This window comes from Sus scrofa, chromosome X, assembly GCF_054392235.1.
Source record: "Sus scrofa isolate SSC_HxYL_T2T_F1_AM1 chromosome X, Sscrofa_HxYL_maternal_Yorkshire_Landrace_v2.0, whole genome shotgun sequence".
NCBI classification, from domain to species: Eukaryota; Metazoa; Chordata; class Mammalia; order Artiodactyla; family Suidae; genus Sus; species Sus scrofa.
The window spans coordinates 89,769,290-89,788,946 of record NC_139401.1 but is presented as its reverse complement, the minus strand read 5'-3'; the positions used below and the strand labels follow the sequence as shown (position 1 = coordinate 89,788,946).

Here is a 19,657-nt window from a genome sequence, read left to right as displayed (position 1 = left end):
GGGCATTAGCATTAAAACTCCTGGTCTGACACTGATTAGAAAGAGCCCCAGGCAGGTGTGGAGGAGCAGAGTTGAAATATAGTTTGCCTGGGAAACAGAGTCACTCGCTAGCTCAGCAACAGATCGGAAATCCAGGGGCTGTTAGTTCTCCTTAAAACTTGGAGCACAGATTGACCTTGATCTGGCCTCAGTTTTCTCATCTGTGACTTAGAAATGGAGATTTAGAACATACCCAGATGACAGGAAATCTCAAGAACCTAGGCTCTCATACTTGATACACAATACAGAGTTCTGCATAGAGTTAAGTATATGCTCTCTGCAGAAACATGAACAAAAAACCTGTTCCCTTTTAGGAAAAAAAAAGGCTTCATTTACCAAGTTTTTCCTCTGCTAATAAATGTCACCTTGATGGGATATGGCTAAATAGAGTATTGAAAGAATGGAAAGGCCTGCCATTTCCAGGGATAAGCTTTTGAATATTCTTTGGTTCTAGACTTAGTCAAAATAATACAGTTTTAATAATTATGGAACTAATAAAATAGTATCATTTTTTGAGCTTATGAATTGTAAAGCCTATTTTTATAATGATTAATGATGAATCATTTTATAAAGCTTGGGCGATTCATCAAGAAAGCAGCATGCCTTTAAAACAGGTGTTCTGGGAATTTAGAACCTCTGTAATGTAAAGGTTTTTTTTTAAGTTCTCCAGTTTGGGAATTTCCAAATTACCTGCAAATAGGAAGAGGAACCAGGAAAGTGGGAGATAAATACTCTTAACTCACATCTTCATGGGATCTTAATAAATTCAGCTATAACAAAATGTAAACTACAAACAAGTAGAGTCCAATTTCAAAGGACATCTAGCAGTATTATCTAAAAAAGATTGTGTGGCTTTTATACCAGTATTTTTCTTTCAAGTATTTTGTCACTGCTGTTATCTTAAAGGATTAAAAAGAAAACAACAGCAAAAAAAGGAAGAGTAGCAAAACTATGTCTGCTCCAGAGCTCAGACGTTTTTAAAAATGTGGACTGCTGCCCTGGAATTATTTTTCGGAAGGAAGGGTATAAACTTTATTTTAGATAGAAGATATAAGGTGATGTGACAAAGATCAAGGAGGAAAAAAAGAAACTGATAACTGTCCACTGAATTCCACTCCTCTGAACTCATAAAATTATCAGTTGGTGGAAAGATAATGATCATGACCATACTTTTGTCTCACGGTATTTTAGCTTCTCTGAAGGAAAGTACACATAAATGACCAACAATAAATGCTTAAATTTCAATATACCTGTCTGATAGAATATGCTGCAGCTATTATAGCAAATGTTTTAGAATATCTAATAACAGGTTGTTTATAGCATAAATGAATAAAAATAGCAGAATACAAAACTATAAGAAGAGTACATACACTCAATTTCAAATATATAACTAAGAAAAAAGAAACATTAATATTAATGAGTATTTCTGGTCATGGTTTTATTTGATTTTTTATACTTTTCCATATTTCTCAAATATCCTACAATGAACATATATTTGTTTTGCTATTAGAAAATAAATAATAATTTTTAAAGTCTTAAAGTTTAAAACTTCCACTTATTTTCAGACGACATGTCGACTTATCTTTATCATTCATTTTTATTTTTCTAGAGACAAAAGTTACTCTGACATAAGTCCAAGAGTGACAGAATTTTACTTTTTATACTCTATCTCTCTCATGCTCTGTCCCTTATTCTTGAGAGTTCTATAAACCTAAGCTCAGAAAACTCGTTTTACATTATATTTGGCTTTCTTCTATAAAGAAATCCATTGTGTTTATAATTGTCAAGTGTTAATGTTTGTATAATTATTTGTTCATTTATTCACTCAGTATTCTCTTATTCAGGAACACAGGTGTAGTACTACCTCAGTGTGGGGGATAGTTTGGAGGAGGAAAAACCAAAGACGGGAGACCAGTTAGACAAGGAAAGATGTACGCCTAAAATAGGCTGGTTAGTGTGAGAATGTGAAGGAAGAAAGTCAAAAGATAGCCTGGGACAGAGAAGACAAATATCATATCACTTATATGTGGAATCTAAAAAAAAAAAAAAATGATACAAATGAACTTGTTTACAAAACAGAAGACTCAAAGACAGAAAAAAAACATGGTTACCAAAGGGAAGGTAAGAAGGGATAAATTAGGAATTTGAAATTAACAGATACAAACTCTTATACATAAAATAGATAAACAGCAAGGACCCACTTATAGCACAGGAAACTATATTCAATATCTTAATATATAATTACAAGATGTATATGAATCAACTGAATCACTTTGTTGTATACATGAAACATTGTAAATCAAGTATCCTTCAATTTAAAAAAAAAAGATATCCTCAAAAAAAATTTTTAAATATATCCTGAGAATACAAAGAATATTGTGTTTGATGACTTTTGTGTGTAGTTTTGCCTAACATGTTCCAGATAGTGTGCTAATGTAGATTGTATGACAGTAACACCTTCTCTTCCTTCCTCAAACCTCCACCCCAACCTCCTCCCTTAGTCCCTATCACTCTCAACTGATGTTCTGGGAAAACAGAAGAAATCAGAAGAGAACTTAATCACAATTCTACCTCCAAATTTACAATTCTCTATACCCTATGCTATATATGCTGCCTTTCCTCCTGTTAAAATGGAAGACTTGTTCATCCCTTCATGTATGTCCCGAATCTTATCCCCTGTCACTTCATCAAGATCACTCTTATTATTGCTCAGCTATTCTGCATCTTCGAAATTCCCCCTACTAATGGATAATTTTTTTGCTTTTTAGGGCTGTACTTGCGGCATATGAAGTTCCCAGGCTAGGGTCGAATTGGAGCTGCAGCTGTCAGCCTATGCCATAGCCACAACAACACTGGATCTGAGCCTCACCTGCAACCTACACTGCAGCTCATGGCAATGCCAGATCCTTAACCCACTGAGCAAGGCCAGGGATCAAACCTGCATCCTCATGGATTCTAGTCAGATTCATTTCTGCTGCACCATGAAGGGAACTCTCTCTAATGTATAACTCTAATCAGCACACAAATATTCTGTTATTCTCTCCTCTTAAACAAAATTTTCCTTAGGCTCAACACTCTGACCTGCCATTGCCCCATTTCTGCTAAAATTAAGACTCTAAGAGCACATGGTCATATGATTTTGTGAAAATTATCATGTAAGATACAACTTATTCTAATGTTGAGAAGCAAACTTGAGAAGATGCTTTGGATACTTTCCATAAAACAAGCAAAAATTTAGACTCATGATTTGGCTGAATATAAAAGGCACTCCTTTTGTCATCTTTAAATTTATTTCTTAAAGCACAGAGAAAATTCAGATAAAAAATTAATGACATATGAAGTGAGTGATAAAAATGATGAAATCAATAGAAATTATTCTGACATTCAGAAGTGAATTGAAATATTTTTCCTGATTATGCCAAAAGCAGTAATTCATTAAGAGGAAGAGATAAATTTTGAATAGAAGTAATGAATAGGCTCTTGGATTGTTTAAGAGTTCAAATAGTGAAAAGAAGTGAATCATGGGAATATATCAGTAAAAGATTTAAATTTCTTGCTGATTTGATACAAAATAATGACATTGATGAAGATAACATAAAACTCATAATAATGCCACTCATAATGAGCACATCGATGCAAAACTGGTTAATGAATGTCACAAATTCAAATAGTATTTAATATTAGTCACTGTACAAAAAATTGAAATATCCTGACATCTTACAGCTCATAAATTAAATAAACTTGAAAGAAGTTTCCCAAATTTGGCAAAAATTCTAAATCTCTGTATGATGTTACCAATAATATATTGGGAAGGTGAAAGAAAGTTAAAAAGCTATCAATAAAAAGAATTGATTAAGGAGTTCCCATTGTGGCTCAGTAAGTTAAGAACCCAACTAGTATCCATGAGGATGTGTGTTTGATCCCTGGCCTTGCTCAGTGGGTTGAGGATCTGGCAATGCCACGAACTGCAGTGTAGGTCAAAGATGCAGCTTAGATCCAGTGTTGTTGTGGCTGTGGCAAAGGCTGGCAGATGCAGCTCTAATTCAAATTGGGAACTTCCTTATGCTGTAGGTGTGGCCCTAAAAAAGAAAAATAAAATAAAAAGAGAATTGATTAACCATGATAGAGATGGTTGACTTCTCAGAGTTTGCAGACAAAAGCCATAGGAAAAAAGATAGTATAGCCATGTATCAGACAGTTAATTACTAACAGTATTATGCTATTTTCTTGGATTTCTGTCATGTTTGTAGTATTTGTCAGCTTTAAAAAAAATAGATGATTTCTCATGATATCTTTTCTCATTCTGTCACAACTGTTACTGTCAATTGCTTCAATAACGAAATAGCCCCAAACTTAATAGCGTATGTATTATTTCACATCTATAGGTCAAGAATTCAAAGGTTATTAACTTGGTAGTTGTCGTTTAGGGTCTTTTTGTGAGGCTGTAGTTAAGATGGCAACGGGGACTGCACCTATGTGAAGGCTTGACTACTGACAGTGTTGGTAAACTTTCCAATGTAGTAAGAATTCCCTCTCCTCCAGTTTCCAACAACATTTCCCACTTACCTTTAAGACCTCATTTGAAGCCTCCTTAAAAGTCATCAAGATGCTGTAACAGTCTCATCAATGTTCTTTAGGCTTAACATAACACTTCATGAAAATCCTCCTACCTTCTGCTTACTACTTGGTTTCAAAGTTGCTCCATGTTTTAGGTTTTTATTATGGTAGCACGCCACTTCTGGCACCAAAATCTGTACTAGGCATCTTTTCTTATATAACAAATTAGCCCCAAACTTAGTGTCTTAATAAATATTTATTACACTTTTTCTGTGGGTCAGGAATTCAGGAATGGCAGAGCTGGGTGGTTCTGGCTCAGGATCTTTTATGACTGCAATTTAAGCTATTTCAGGCTGCCATCAAGATCATGCGGGACCATCTTGGAAGCAGACCACAACACATTCAAAATAAATATTTGCCTTCCTGTCTTGTTTTTATTTGTAATTTTATATTCATTACATGTATAATGCTTCTTTTCCACAACATGTGGTTCTCCAGTAACTCAGACCAAAACTCTTGACTTCTCTCATTGTCTCAGACTGCACAGATGGTCTCTTAGTACTTCTTGTTAGGTCTATCATTAAAATATATCCTCAGTTCAGTCACATATCACAACAACCACAGTTTCCATGCTTCTTCAGATGATAATCATAGCTCACTGAGATTTATTGCAACAGTCTTTTCCTTAGTCTTCCTGCTCTGTCTTTGTCTTTGTATCATCTATTGGTAACATAACAAAGTGGTTATTTGAAATAGCCATGTCATGTTACCACTTTTTGCAAATCCTCCAATGACTTCCTATCGTACCTCAAACAAAAGCCAACATCCTTATGTGTTCTATAAGGCCCTGTGTGATCTGATGCCTGTCTATCTCCCTGACACCATAGCCACTTCTCTCCTCCTTCTCACTGTATTCCAGCTACAATGGCTTCCATGCTGTTGCTACCTTGGAAATTTTGTATTTCAGCTATTTTCCCGAACAGTCTTTACCCAGTCACATCTCATATTCCTTACCCTCTGCTAAAATGTATGCTCTCTGAGGGCAGGATATTTGTTTTGTACGTGGTAATATTCCTAGCACATAGAACAAAGTCTAACACATGATAGATAGATATTCCAATCAATATGAATAAATGAAGGCATTATGGACAATTGAATTTTTGGAGAGATCATATTAGAACTAGGATATGCTGTATTAATAGGGTCAAGAGGAAAAATAATGATATGATTATGTTAAATGCTGTAGAAAGGTAGAAGAAAATGAGACTGAAAAAGAGAGAGAGAGAAAGGAAAAAGAAAGGTCAGATTTGGTGTTTTGAAGATTATTTGACGGAAGAGCTGTAATGCAGCTGTGGAAGCAGAAATCATTGCCAGAAGTTAATGAGGGAGGTAGGAAAGCAGAGATGCTGTGAATATCCTTTTACGAAAAAGGATAATGAAAAAAGGGAGAAGGGAGAAAGGGAGGGGGAAGAGAGAGAGGGACAGGCAATGTAAAATTTGAGTTTGATCCACTTCCTCAAGTATAGTAAGAGTTTAGCTAGTGCTAGCTTAAGAATAACTACATTTTTAAAAGTCACAGGGTTGAGAAAGGAAGCTCTAGTATTTTGGGAAGATATGGGAAGACTTGATCATGCTTAAAGGCCAAGGGGAATAAATTAGTGGAGGGAAGAGACTGAAGATTTTAGAAGTGTTCAAGTGAAATGGGAGAAGGCAAATATTGATAATCCTGAAAAGAGTGGGATTGAATGAGAAAAGCTTCTTTCTGACATTGAATTAAGTAAGGACAATTGAATGGATGACATGAACAAATTTAAGAGAAGAGAGAGAGCTGACCTGTATTTAATAAAGCAGAAGAAGTCAAGGCATCTGCTCAGGGGATGAAGATGAGTTTAAAGCTGTACAATGCACTTCCTCATTTTTCCAAATTTGCTTCACTTTATAAAGGCTCAGACATTATTTTTATTTGAATATATTCACTTTTCTACTTTCTCCAGGACAACAAGGTGCTGTCTTATGCCTGTCTTTGTAAGCGAGAGAACTTTGGAAGTTCTTTTGTATTTTATTTTATTTTATTTTATTGCTGCACCTTCAGCCTATGGAATTTCCAAGGCCAGGGATTGAACCCGCACCACAGCAGTAACCCAAGCCACAGCAGTGACAACACCAGATCCTTAACCCACTGAGCCACCAGGGAACTCCTGGAAGTTCATTTTTAAAAGATGATGTTCACAACCTGATAGATTGTACACACACACACACACACACACACACACACGCACATATATACACACACAAAGTGTGAATTGCTCTAGATGCATCTTAAAAAATTATTTAAGAGTCTTTTGTATCTCTCATACTAGGTTGCTAATAAATATATCAAAAATGAGTAGGTAAATCATTGGGCATTGTACTACATCAATCATCATGGTGATTGCGTGACATACATTTTCTACTTTTCTGTTTGCTAAAGCTAGTTAATCTAGTGTTTTGTTGGTGGTGTTTGTTTGCTCTTAAGGAGATGCGTTTCTTCTGGATTGAAATTAGGAGCGGATCAAAGATAGAGGGGACCTGGTAGGCTGCTCAAATATTCTACAGTACAGTAGTCACACTGAAATAGTCACATTGAGTAGAGTTGGTTCCCTACCACTGTGACAGTTAAGGCTGGTTAAAACAAAACAAAAGCTTAACAGCACTTATTGCTTCCTGGTGACATCACTCCAAGGTTGACCAGTTCTACTTGTAGCTTTAAATATACTGAGTGGGGTAGGAGAGGATGAAGGGGAGAAATGGTGGGTCAGCCCTTAGATTCGAAAATGGTTTTTTGGTCCAAAAATACCATCATCATCAAGAACAAAAAAACATTCATTGAATTCTTAGTACTTGAGAGTAATTCTAAGGTCAAAGGAATGATTTTAAATGTCACTGTTTAATGTTGGGAAATTTACCAAAGAAAAAGAAGACATAAGGGTGAAAATTACTTGGATGGCTTTTTAAAAGACAAATGGATTATCTAAATCATCCCCTCTTGTGTCTTCTAAATTCTTAGAAGCCAAAAAAAAAATTATTAATTTAATGTGGAATATGTATTGCATTTTTTCACACCTTTGATTTAGATAGGATCGTGATAGTTGCATTTTTTTTACATAATACTTGCTTTTGAAAACATGTAGAGGACGTAATATATCATTTGCTTAAAGCAACAATTATTATTTTTTTTGCTAATTATTCCTTAATGAAACTTCACTCAACCCCAATGATAATTGTTACTATGGAAAAATTAATTCATTTTATGATAGTTTTTAGAAACACAGTGAAGCAAGTAATAAGGATTGCAAATACATATTTTTTTTTCTATTTCAAAATATGTCTCCCTTGAATCCATACCATAAGATTTCTGACCAGCCTGAGTGTCTTGATTGGAATCAGCTGAGACCCATGCCCTTCCCACCCCCACCTCCCCAGGGTCAAGTCTTGGGGAAGTTCTGACTTGTTAAAAGCTCAGGTAGAGATTTGCTTTGGAGACCTGTTAAAGAATCTCAGGGAGAGAGGTGTGACCCAGGGGAGAAGGAAAAATGGCTAGAAGGGAAGTTGTGTTCCAAAGAAATGACTTTTTAAAAGGAAGGGTACTTCAGGATGTTCCAGAAAGAGACTATTCCGAAACTTTGAAGAAGCTGCTGGCCCTTCTGAGTTTCAATAGGATGGTGAGAAAGTAAGAACTTATATTAAACTGGAGTCTTAAGAGAACCTTGAGTGGCTTAGAAGCACCCCTGAGCAAGCTCTGTTTGGTGAAGTGGCCAGGGATATATGTTACAAGATGATGTGAAAATAGAGTATCTGACTTGTATTTCAGTTTTGCTTCATTTTTCTTGGCTCTGTATTTTAGTGTGCTTTATTTATTTACTTGGGGTTTGTAAAGTGAATGAAAGTGAACTAGCACAACCAATTCACCAAAAGTTTCAGCAAAGAGAACTGTTAGGTAGGAATAGAAATTGGAACAGTCTTTATAAAGGAAATTCACGTTGACTTTAGGTCCATAAAAATATTTGTAGCCTCTGACTCAGTAATTCCACTTCAAGAAATCATAAAGAAACAATCACATGTGCATATAGTTTTTGTTCAAATTTAAGTAATTTATTTGAATCAAGATTTTATACACAAGATTTCTCTAATCTAAAAGACTAACAATCTTCTCTCTCCTCTTTTACATTATAGGTGATTTAGAAACTACAAAAAACATCATAATAAAAATTACCTAGAAGTTCCCATTGTGGCTCAGTAGTAACAAACCCGAATAGTATCTATGAGGTTACAGGTTTGATCCCTGGCCCTGCTTAGTGGGTTGGGGATCACACATTGCCCATGAGATGCAGAGTAGGGCACAGACACAGCTCAAATCTGGCATGGCTGTGGCTGTGACTGTGGCTGGAAGCTGGAGCTCTGATTCGACCCCTAGCCTGGGAAACTTCATATGCCACAAGTGGGGCCCTTCAAATAAAAAAAAAAAATTAAAAATCACCTGTAATTCCGCTAACCAGAAACAATCATTCTAATTATACTCTTCTTGGTGTTATTTTCTTCCAAACTGTGTTGTTAGGTTTCTATTTGAGGCCACCATAACAAAGTGTCAAAAACTTAATGGCTTGAAACAACACAAATGTATTAGCTTACAATTATGTAGGTCACAAGTCAGATACACGTTTTACTAGGCTAAAAATCACTGTCTGCAGGGCAGTGTTCCTTTCTGGGGACTCTGGGAAAAAATTAGTTTCCTTTCCTTTTCCCCCACATTCCTTGGTTAATGGCCTCCTTCCTCCATCTTTTAAAGCCAACAATGTTATCTCTTTGTGCCTTTTTTCATATCTAGAGAACCCTCAGATCACAGCTGGGAAGGACTCTGCTTTGAAAGATCCATGTGATTAGATCGAGCCTATTCCAATAATCCAGGATAATCTCCCCATTTCAGGGCCCTTAAATATAATCACAGGTACCAAGTTCTTTAGGCCCTTTAAGGGAACATACGCACAGGTTTTGGGAATTAGGGCATGGGCATTTTTGGTGGGGAGAGGGCCATTTTTCTGCCTACTATATAAATGTTTTTATATATTCAAAATGTGTATTTTCTAAAGTTGTAAACAATAATTTTGAATCATGCATTCCTTCTACTTACACACATGTAATCTGCTTCCAGATGAAGAAATAGATCATTACCAGCATTCCTGAAGCCCCTCCTCATGACTCTCTCTAGTCACTCCCACCAAAGTGACCACTATCCTGATTTATAACAGCATAGATTACTTTTGAATGTTTTTGTAGTTAAGACCGCATGCATTTGTATCTGATTTCTTTTATGCAACATTATAAATTTCATCTGTATTGTTTCATATAGTTGCGGTTTGTTCTTCCCCCTACTCTGTAATATTCAATTGTGTGAGCATAACACAATCCATTTATCCATTCTACATTAGGTATTTAGGAAGTTTCTATTTGGGGGCCAGTGAGCATATAAACATGGTTATTAACCTAGGAGAGAAATTGCTGTGTCGAGCTTATGCATATAGTTAGCATAAGTAGATACTGCCAAACCATTTTTCTGAGATGATTTTACCCATTTCGCTCCCATCAACAATGAGTGGAAGTTCTGCTTGTTCTATACTTTGTCAACACTTGTTATCTTCTATCTTTCTCATTTTAGACATATTGGTGGGTGGACTCATACATTTTTATATTTATTAATCTTCAGTGTATTTCTATAGTTTCAGCTACAGTTTTTCTTAGTTGATTAAATACAGATTGTCCTCAACTTACCATGGGGTTACACCTCAATAAACCCATCATGAATTGAAAGTATCAAGTCAAAAATGTATTTAAGACACCTAACATATCATAACAGCCTAGCTTTCAGTTTCTTTAGTACATTTATATTAGCCTATGGTTGGGCAAAAATCATCTAACATAAAGCCTATTGTATAATAAAGTGTTGAATATCCTATATAATGTGTTCAATACTGTACTGAAAGTGAAAAAATGGAATGGTTGTCTGGGTAGCAGATGGTTTTAAGTGTATACCCTGGTGATTGCAGGGCTGACTGGGAGCTGGGGCTCATGGCTGCTGCCCAGTATCATGAGAGAGAATCATACTGTACAGTGGTAGCCCGGGAAAAGATCAAAATATAAAAAGTGAAGTACAGTTTCTACTGGATGTGTACTGCTTCAGCACCATTTTAAAGTCCAAAAATCCTAAATCCAACCATTATAAGTTAGGGACCGTCTCTAGTTATTTCGGAAATTTGTTTTGTTTGTTTTTTTAATTATAAATATTTGGGTCCTTTAAATTGTTGTTAAATTTCAGTTTTAGAACATTGTGATGAAATAATGTGGTCTTTATTATAACCTCTGCTTTTTGGAATTTGTTTTCTTTTAGAATCTAACGTGATAGATTTATGTAAATGTAAAAAGGATGGTTGAAAGTAATATATATTCTCTGTACTGTTTTTTAAGTTTGTTATGATGGCCTGATTAATATTTGAATCATTTATTGTTCTTTCTACTTAATCTGTCTAAGAAAGGGTGGATTAAAGATTTCCATTTCAATTGTGTTTCTCTCATTTTCTTGGAGGTAGCACACGTGGTGCAGAGGCTTTCAAATTTTAGCATGCATAAGAATCAACTGGAGTACTTGTTAAAATGCAAATTTCAGAGATTTAGAATATATCTGAGGTGACGCTGGGAGTTTGCATTTTTAGTAAGCATTCTGATTCAGTTAATGCAAGGACTAACCTTTTAGATATAGTAAGGCTCTGTTTTAGTGCTTCTCGAGTCATAAAGACCTGAGTCCAAATCCCAGTTGTACACTAATAGTAAGAACCTTGAACAAGTCATTGAACCTCTTGGTGCTCAGTTTTTTGAAGAATGAGAATAATAACCATGCCTACCATGTAATATTGTTCTGAACATTAAATTAGCTAGTGCATGTGAAAAATGGTAGTGCAGTACCTGGCCATGTTGTTCTTACTATATGACTACTCACTGATTGTATACTTTTATCAATGTAAAGTACCTCTGCCTCATTTATTGATTTCTGCTTTGATTATTATTAGTCACCACCTATGCATTTATTACATTTTTCTATTACATTTTTGCTCATTTAGAAATATTTTTAAATTCTAAAGCACTTTAGGTATCTCTCATAAGTTGCAAATAGTTTTGCTTTTCTTTTGTCAGTTTGGTCTGAAACTTAGAGGTGTTAACTCATTTATATTTGCTTTATCTTTATAAGCTCTTTTTGCTTTAATATTTTTATATTTTTATGCTCATTTTGTTGTATATAGTATATTTTTATTTGCTTTTTCTGTTTAGATATTTGGAAGAATTAACCATCTTTTAAAATTTATCTTTCTGTTTAAAAAGTTGTTCTTATATTTCTCTAGTCAATGTTAGGGATGAAATGGTATATCTTGATTTCTTCCCTTACACTATACCTAGAGTAATGTTTTACATACCTAGATATTCATAAGTCTTATTGTTAAACGTTGAATTTTAAGAATTTCAGGAGTTCCCATTGTGGCTCTGTGGTAACGAACCTGACTAGTATCCATGAGGATGAGGGTTCAATCCATGGCCTCAATCAGTGGGTCAGGAATCCAGCATTGTGGTGGGCTGAGGTGTAGGTCACAGACACAACTTGGATCCTGCATTGCTGTGGCTGTGGCTTTTAGGGCTTGACCCTGACAATTAAGCAGCATCAACTCTCCAATATTGTCTCAATATCCCCTACTGGGTTCAAAAGGCATTTGCTCAGCCCTAGCAAAGTATATGTTATCTCTGAATCTCTGATATAGAATAAAAATTAAATGGAGCTAATTAAACCACAATAAACCCTGACTCCAACATATAGGTCCTAAGTGGACTGAGCTATGGTGTGTGTAAGAATGAAGTTCTAAATGTCATAAGCCTACCTTATTTTCCTATCCTTCATTGTCTGCCTGCTTGGTGGAAGATCTCTTCCCACATGGATGCCCTGAGTTTAGGATGTATTGCCAGCAGAAATAAGGCCCTCAAGACCTTGCCTCTGCCTACTTCTCCAGCTTTATCTTGTTTTATTCCATAATCTTGTTATACTGTATGTCTTTTACTCTGTCAAATGCTCCATCAGTCAAGATTCTATTGATTTTAGGTAGAAAACACCGACTCAAACTAGCTCAACTAATGAGCATATTAACTCAAAACTAGAGGTCCAAAAGAATGGCAGGCTCTAGATATGATAGAATTCAATTGTTACTCAATTATTACTATGAAATACTTCAATTTGTTTTAGTTTTGTGCTAAACTCTCCAGTTTGGTTTCATGTTAAGGCTGGTTGACCTTGGTGTAGCAAGAGGATTGCCATTGGAAATAAGTGCTACTAGCTTTTTTTGATCACATCCAGCAGAAAAGAAAGGAAAATCTCTTCTTAAAGCATGGACTAGGGGGTCTTTCCCTTTAAGTTTTTTTGTTTTGTTTTGTGTTTTGTTTTGTTTTTGTTTTTGTTTTGTCTTTTGTCCTTTTAGAGCCACACCAGTGGCACATGGAGGTTCCCAGGCTAGGGGTCTAATCGGAGCTATAGCTGCCAGCCTACGCCACAGCAACACCGGACCCTAGCCACATATGCAACCTACACCACAGCTCACGGCAACACCGGATCCTTAACCCACTGAGCAAGGCCAGAGATCAAACCAGCAACCTCATGGTTCTTTGATTCATTTCCACTGTGCCATCATGGGAACTCCCCCTTTAAGTTTTATAGGACTGAAAAAATAATAGTCACCAAGGAAATGCCACACACTGATTAGCTTAAACTAATCAAAATATTCTGAATATCCAGAGATGGATCTGGCTATCTGAACAAAATTGAAATCAGAGTAAGAAAAGCGTAAATGGAAGAAGCAATGAATAGTGTCTACCACGGATGCTATCTTCTTTCTCAGATCATGATCTTTGCACACAATGTTTCCTCTACCTACTTTTTATCTCCCTCTAAGCTTACTCTTGCTTATCCTTCAGTTCTCATCTTTTTTTCACTTTTTTCATTCTTCCAAGTTTTATTGAAGTATACTTTATTTACAATGTAGTGAAAATTTCTGCTGTACAGCAAAACAATTCAGTTATATATGTACACACATCCATTCTCTTTCAGATTCTTTTCCCACATAGATTATCACAGAATATTGGGTAGAGTTCTCTGTGCTGTACAGCAGGGCCCCATTGGACAGTTATTCCAATACCATAATGTGCGTATGCCAATCCCAAACCCCCCTATCCATCCCTCCCCACCACCTGTCTCCTTTGGTAACAATAAGTTTTTCAAAGTCTGTTTCTGTTTGGCAAATAAGTTCATTTGTATCCCTTTTTTCTAGATTCCACACATGAATGATTTATATGGCATTTATCTCAGTCTGACTTCACTTAATATGATAATCTCTAGGTCCATCCATGTTGATGCATGTGCCATTATTTCATTCTTTTTTATGGCCGAATAATATTCCATTGTATATATGTACCACATCTTTATCCACTCATCTGTTCATGGACATTTAGGCTGCTTCCATGTCTTGGCTACTGTAAATAGTGCTGCAGTGAACATTGGTGCATGTATCTTTTCTAATTAATGGTTTTCTCCAGATAGTTGCCCAGGAATGAGATTGCTGGACCATATGGTAGTTCTATTTTCAGTTTTTTGAGGAACTGCCATAATGTTTTCCATAGTGATTGTACCAATTCCCACTAACAATGTAATAGGGTTCCTTTCTCTTCACACCCTCTCCAGCACTTATTGTTTGTAGACTTTTTGATGATGGCTATTCTGGCTGTCGTAAGGTGGTACCTCATAGTAGTTTTGATTTGCATTTCTCTAATAATTAGTGATATTGAACATCTTTTCATGTGTTTTTTGACCATTTGTATGTCTTCTTTGGAGAAGTGCTTATTAAGTTCTGCCCATTTTTTGATTGGGTTGTTTGGGGGTTTTTTTGTATTGAACCATAGGAAAGGATATAACTGAGATACAGCACTGTATAAGTTTAAGGTATTCAGTGTAAAGATTTGGCGTATATGTATTATCTAATTATTACTATAATAAATTTAGTTAACATCCATTCATCTCACATAGATATAAAATTTTTTTTAAAAAAAATGATTTTTTCTTCTTGGGATAACCATTCTTAGGATTTATTATGTTAACTTTCATATATACCAGATAGTGGTGTTAACTGTAGTCATCATGTGTACATTACATTGCCAGAAATTAAGTTATAACTGGAAGTTTGTACCTTTTGACTGCCTTCATCCAATTCCCCCTTGCTCTACTTCTAACCTCTGGTAAACTACAAGTCCATTCTCTTTTTCTTTAATTTTGCTTTTTTCTTCCTCTTTTTTTTAGATTCCACATATGAGATCATATAGTATTTATCATTCTCTCTGACTTATTTCACTTAGCATAATGTCCTCAAGTTCCATCCATGTTGTTATAAATGACAGGGGTTCTTCATTTTTAATGGCTGAACAATATTCCATTGGCTATATATACCATATCTTCTTTATCTATTCATCTGTTGATGGACACTTAGGTTACTTCCATATATTGGCAATTGTAAATAATGCTTCTATGAACATTGGGATGCACACAGCTTTTCAAATTCATGTTTTCATTTTCTTCAGATATATACCCAGTAGTAGAATTGCTGAACACGTGGTACTTCCATTTTTAGATTTTTGACAAACTTCCATACTGTTTTCCACAGTGACTTCACCAATTTATGTTTCTACCAATTGTGTACAAGTGTCCCTTCTTCTACATATCCTTGCCAACACTTGTTATTTCTTACGTTTTTGATAATAGCCACTCTGATAGATGTGAGGTGATATTTCATTATAGTTTTGATTTGCATTTCTTTAATAATTAACGATGTTGAGCCTCTTTTCATATGCCTGTTGTCCATCTCTATGTCTTCTTTGGAAAAAATGTGTTTTCAGTTCTTCTGCTCAGTTTATAATCAGGTTTATTTGTGGTTTATATAAAATTTGAGTTATGTGGGTGTTTTATATATTTTTGGCATCAACTCCTTACTGGACATATCATTTACAAATATCTCCTCTCATTCCTTTGGTTGCCTTTTCATTTTTTTTTTTTGCTGTGTAGGAGCTATTTAGTTTGATGTAGTCACATTTGTTTATGTTCTGTTTTGTTGCCTGTGCTTGTAGGTATCATATTGAAAAATCATAGCCAAGACCCATGTCAAGGAGCTTTTTTTCTTGGATTTTTTTTTTTGGTCTTTTGTCTTTTTTTGTTGTTGTTGTTGTTGTTGTTGCTATTTCTTGGGCCGCTCCTGCGGCATATGGAGGTTCCCAGGCTAGGGGTCTAATCGGAGCTGTAGCTGCCAGCCTATGCCAGAGCCATAGCAACGTGGGATCCGAGCCGCGTCTTGGATTTTTTTTTTGTTCAGTCTTTATTTTGAGTTAATTTTTTTGTGAGTAGTATAAGGTAGGGGTTTTATTCCTTTAGACGTGAATATCAAAACACCTTTTATTGAAGAGACTACTTTTTTCCTCCATTAAGTATTCTTGACTCCTGGGAGTTCCCAGTGCGGCTTAGCAGGTTATGAACCCAGCTAGTATTCATGAGGATGTGGGTTCCATCCCTGGCCTCACTTAGTAGGTTAAGGATTTGGCATTGCTGTGAGCTGTGGTGTAGGTCACAGATGCAGCTCAGAATCTTCCTGTGTTGCTGTGGCTGTGGTATAGGCCGGCAGCTACAGCTCTAATTTGACCCCTACCTGGGAACTTCCATAGGCCACAGGTGTGGTCCTGAAAAGGAAAAAGAAAAAGTAGTAGAGTATTCTTGGCTCCCTTGTCAAATATTAGTTGACTCAGCTCTCATCTTAAACATAATTCCCTGACCCATGCAAACTGCTTTATGGAATTTGGAGCATGTCAATTTTGTAGGTTAAGTGCAATTTTGCAAATAGGCTGAGAATAACTCAACGATATTAGAAATAGTTGTTCCTAAAACAAATCTTGGGATAGAGGGGGACTGTACTGTGGAAACTCATGGGCCATGTGCTACAAATGAATGATGCCTCCTTGCCTAGGGCCATGAGGTCAGCAAACTATGGCCAGCAGACCAAATCCAGCCACCACCTCCTTTTGTAAATAAACTTTTATTCAAGTACAACCACATTTATTGACGTATGGCCTATAAGCTAAAAATATTTACTATGTGTCCCTTTATAGGAAAAAAAAATGCCATCCTCTGACTTGGACAACACAGAGGCCCTGTATTTAGGCCTTGTCTTACTGAGAGTTGCTACATGTGGAGAACTGACTTGAGATTGACTACCTGCACTATAAACAATAGGAATGTAAAGGGGTTCTTCTGATCCTTTTACTTATTCTTGGTGAGCATACAGACCCGTGACCATAGTCTCTATAATAACTGTGGAGGAGGGTGTGGGTATGATAGGAATTTAGAGAAATATCATGAGATTGACAATGATGGGTGGCTCATACTTGTTAAGTTCCTCATCCCATGCTGTCAGCAGCAGTTGTAAGTCACTGTGGAAAATTGGACAAATTGGAAATCTATACATCCACCCAGGTTCTTGCTGCTTTATCTTCTGTTTCATGCTATAGTCTTTGAATTGATGGTTTTCTGTATGTGATGTCCTTTATTTATTTATTTTCTTTTTCTTGGATGCCTGGCAGCACATGGTGTTCCAGGACCAGAGGTCAGATCTGAGCCACAGTTGCAAACTATGCTGCTGTGGCAATGCCGGATCCTTTTTTTATTATTATTTATTTTTTTTAAATTATTGTTTCCCCAATAAGATTTTTTTTTTTTTTACTGTACAGCATGGTGACCCAGTTACACATACATATATGCAATCTTTTTTTCTCACATTATCATGCTCCAATGCCAGATCCTTTAACCCACTGTGCAGGGCCACAGATCAAACCTGTGTCCTGGGGCTGCAGAGATCCAGCTAATCCCATCATGCCACAGAAGGAACTCCTATATCTGACGTCTTTAAATAAATTTAACATCCTTTAACTATACAGGATATCCATCAATCACATTACTTATAGCTAAGACCAAATATGTCAATCTATGTTGATGGCTAAGTATCTTATGGGGATGTAAGGTATGTAGGTATTTACTTGGAAAGTTGAAGCTGATTCCTTTTTCCAAATGGTGAACTTGTTGAAGACAAGACCATATCTTATATTACTTTCACCTAGAAGAGGATTAAGTGCTATGTTGCTCAGTAAATGCTTGTGAATGTGGAATAAAAATAGCATAGTCTAGCTGGGCAATTAAGCAAGATTGAATGTTTTGGTTAATTAATTGTTTTAAGGAAGGAAATATTCACAACACTTCCTACTACCTGTAATTTTATGTGTTCTCTTATATAAAAGATGTAAGTGAAAGAATAGGAAACCCAAAATAAGTACAACTAGAATGTTATATTTGCTGTTAAAAGCACACATAAGAACTATTATGGTAGACTATAACCTTGATCGGTAGTCATAGCCATATTCATAAAAGGCTCAAGGACTTAAGCATGCTTAAGCTGTCCCAGACTACCAAAACAACTCTGCACTCTGTTTCTTGCAAATAGCATGTTAAAAAACAAACAAACAAAAAAAGACTTTGTCAATATCAGAAAGCTCAAAGTCCAATTACTCAGAAAGATGAGGCCTTTTTATAAACTCAAAAATGCTTGAAACCAAAGGTTAATTATGATTCCAGCCTACAAGTTTGGTTCATGAAAGGTAGTAAAGTTAGCATAATGCCAGCTATGTACTGAATATGGAGTCCTAGCTCTACCTTAGTTCCTGGCTCATTGCAAGAGACATAAGGCCACAATGTGAATTCAATAATTCTTCCTACCATGTGCCAGATACTGTTGAAAGCACTGTAAGTACAATATTGAATAAGATAAGTAAGGTCTTTATCCTCATGGAGTCTGTATTCTATTGGGGAAAGACATGTAAGTAATCACATTCATTGCAATATAATGATTTCACATAATAAGTGATAAAGTACTGGCTGCTATGAGAGCACAGATGAGGAATATTTAAATGACAGTGAGGATCTAGCAAGATCTCCATGAGAAATTACACAAATACTAACAGATGGGCTGAAATTGACTCAACACAGGAGGGAAGTGAAGAGTTGGTAAGAAGAGTGGCAAAAAATATCCCAAGGAAATGGAACAATGAATGCAAAGGAACTCACAACAAATGCAAGTGGAAACAACTTGGGAAAAATTGAAATTTTAGATGGAATAGGTGACTTTTTAGAAAAAAATGTATTTACCAATAATAATTTGAGAAACACCCTGACTGACATAAGATTAGGCATAAGAAGTAGGTTTGTTGATTGTGCTAAAGATTTTGAATTATGTTAATGATTTCGGAGCAATGAGGAAGTTACAAAAGGGTTTTTGAGCAGAATAAGAGCATGATCATATTTATATTTTCTTAATATCACCAATTATTATATAGAAGTCCAGGAATAAAGACAGAGTGAAGGCAGTTTGCCTAGTTAGGATACAATCCACTTCCTTCCTTTGCCATTCTTTCATTTCTAGGGAGTACTGTGTAGTATAACAACTACTACCTATAAGTCAGTTAATTTATTTGAACATTTGATTTAGGCAAGGCTGTTGTTATTCTTTAATAGCAAACAACCCCCAAACCTCCATAATTTCAAACAACAAAGTTTGGTTTTTGCTTATGATACATGTTCATCTTAAGTCAATTTTCCATGTCATACTCATTCCAGGACTCAAGCTGACAGAGAAGTTGTGAACTAGAGTATTATCCATTGCTGGGACATTCCCTTGGGGTTACATAAGTCAGCTAGCACAGTAGCCCCTAGAGTTTCCATCTAGATAAATATCACTTCTCACATCGAAGAGTTGTGAAGAAGTACAGTCCTATAATATAACTGAAAAGAGGATAATTTATTATGATCAAAAGACAATCTATAGAATGATAAAAAATATTTGCAAAACACATATATTAT

At 35.8% G+C, this 19,657-nt stretch overlaps 1 protein-coding gene across 1 annotated transcript in view; it reads right to left on the bottom strand.

Moving 5' to 3' along the window:
• DIAPH2 (diaphanous related formin 2) overlaps window positions 1-19,657 on the bottom strand; it is a 1,391,236-nt gene that overhangs the window by 298,569 nt on the left and 1,073,010 nt on the right. The window lies entirely within an intron of this gene.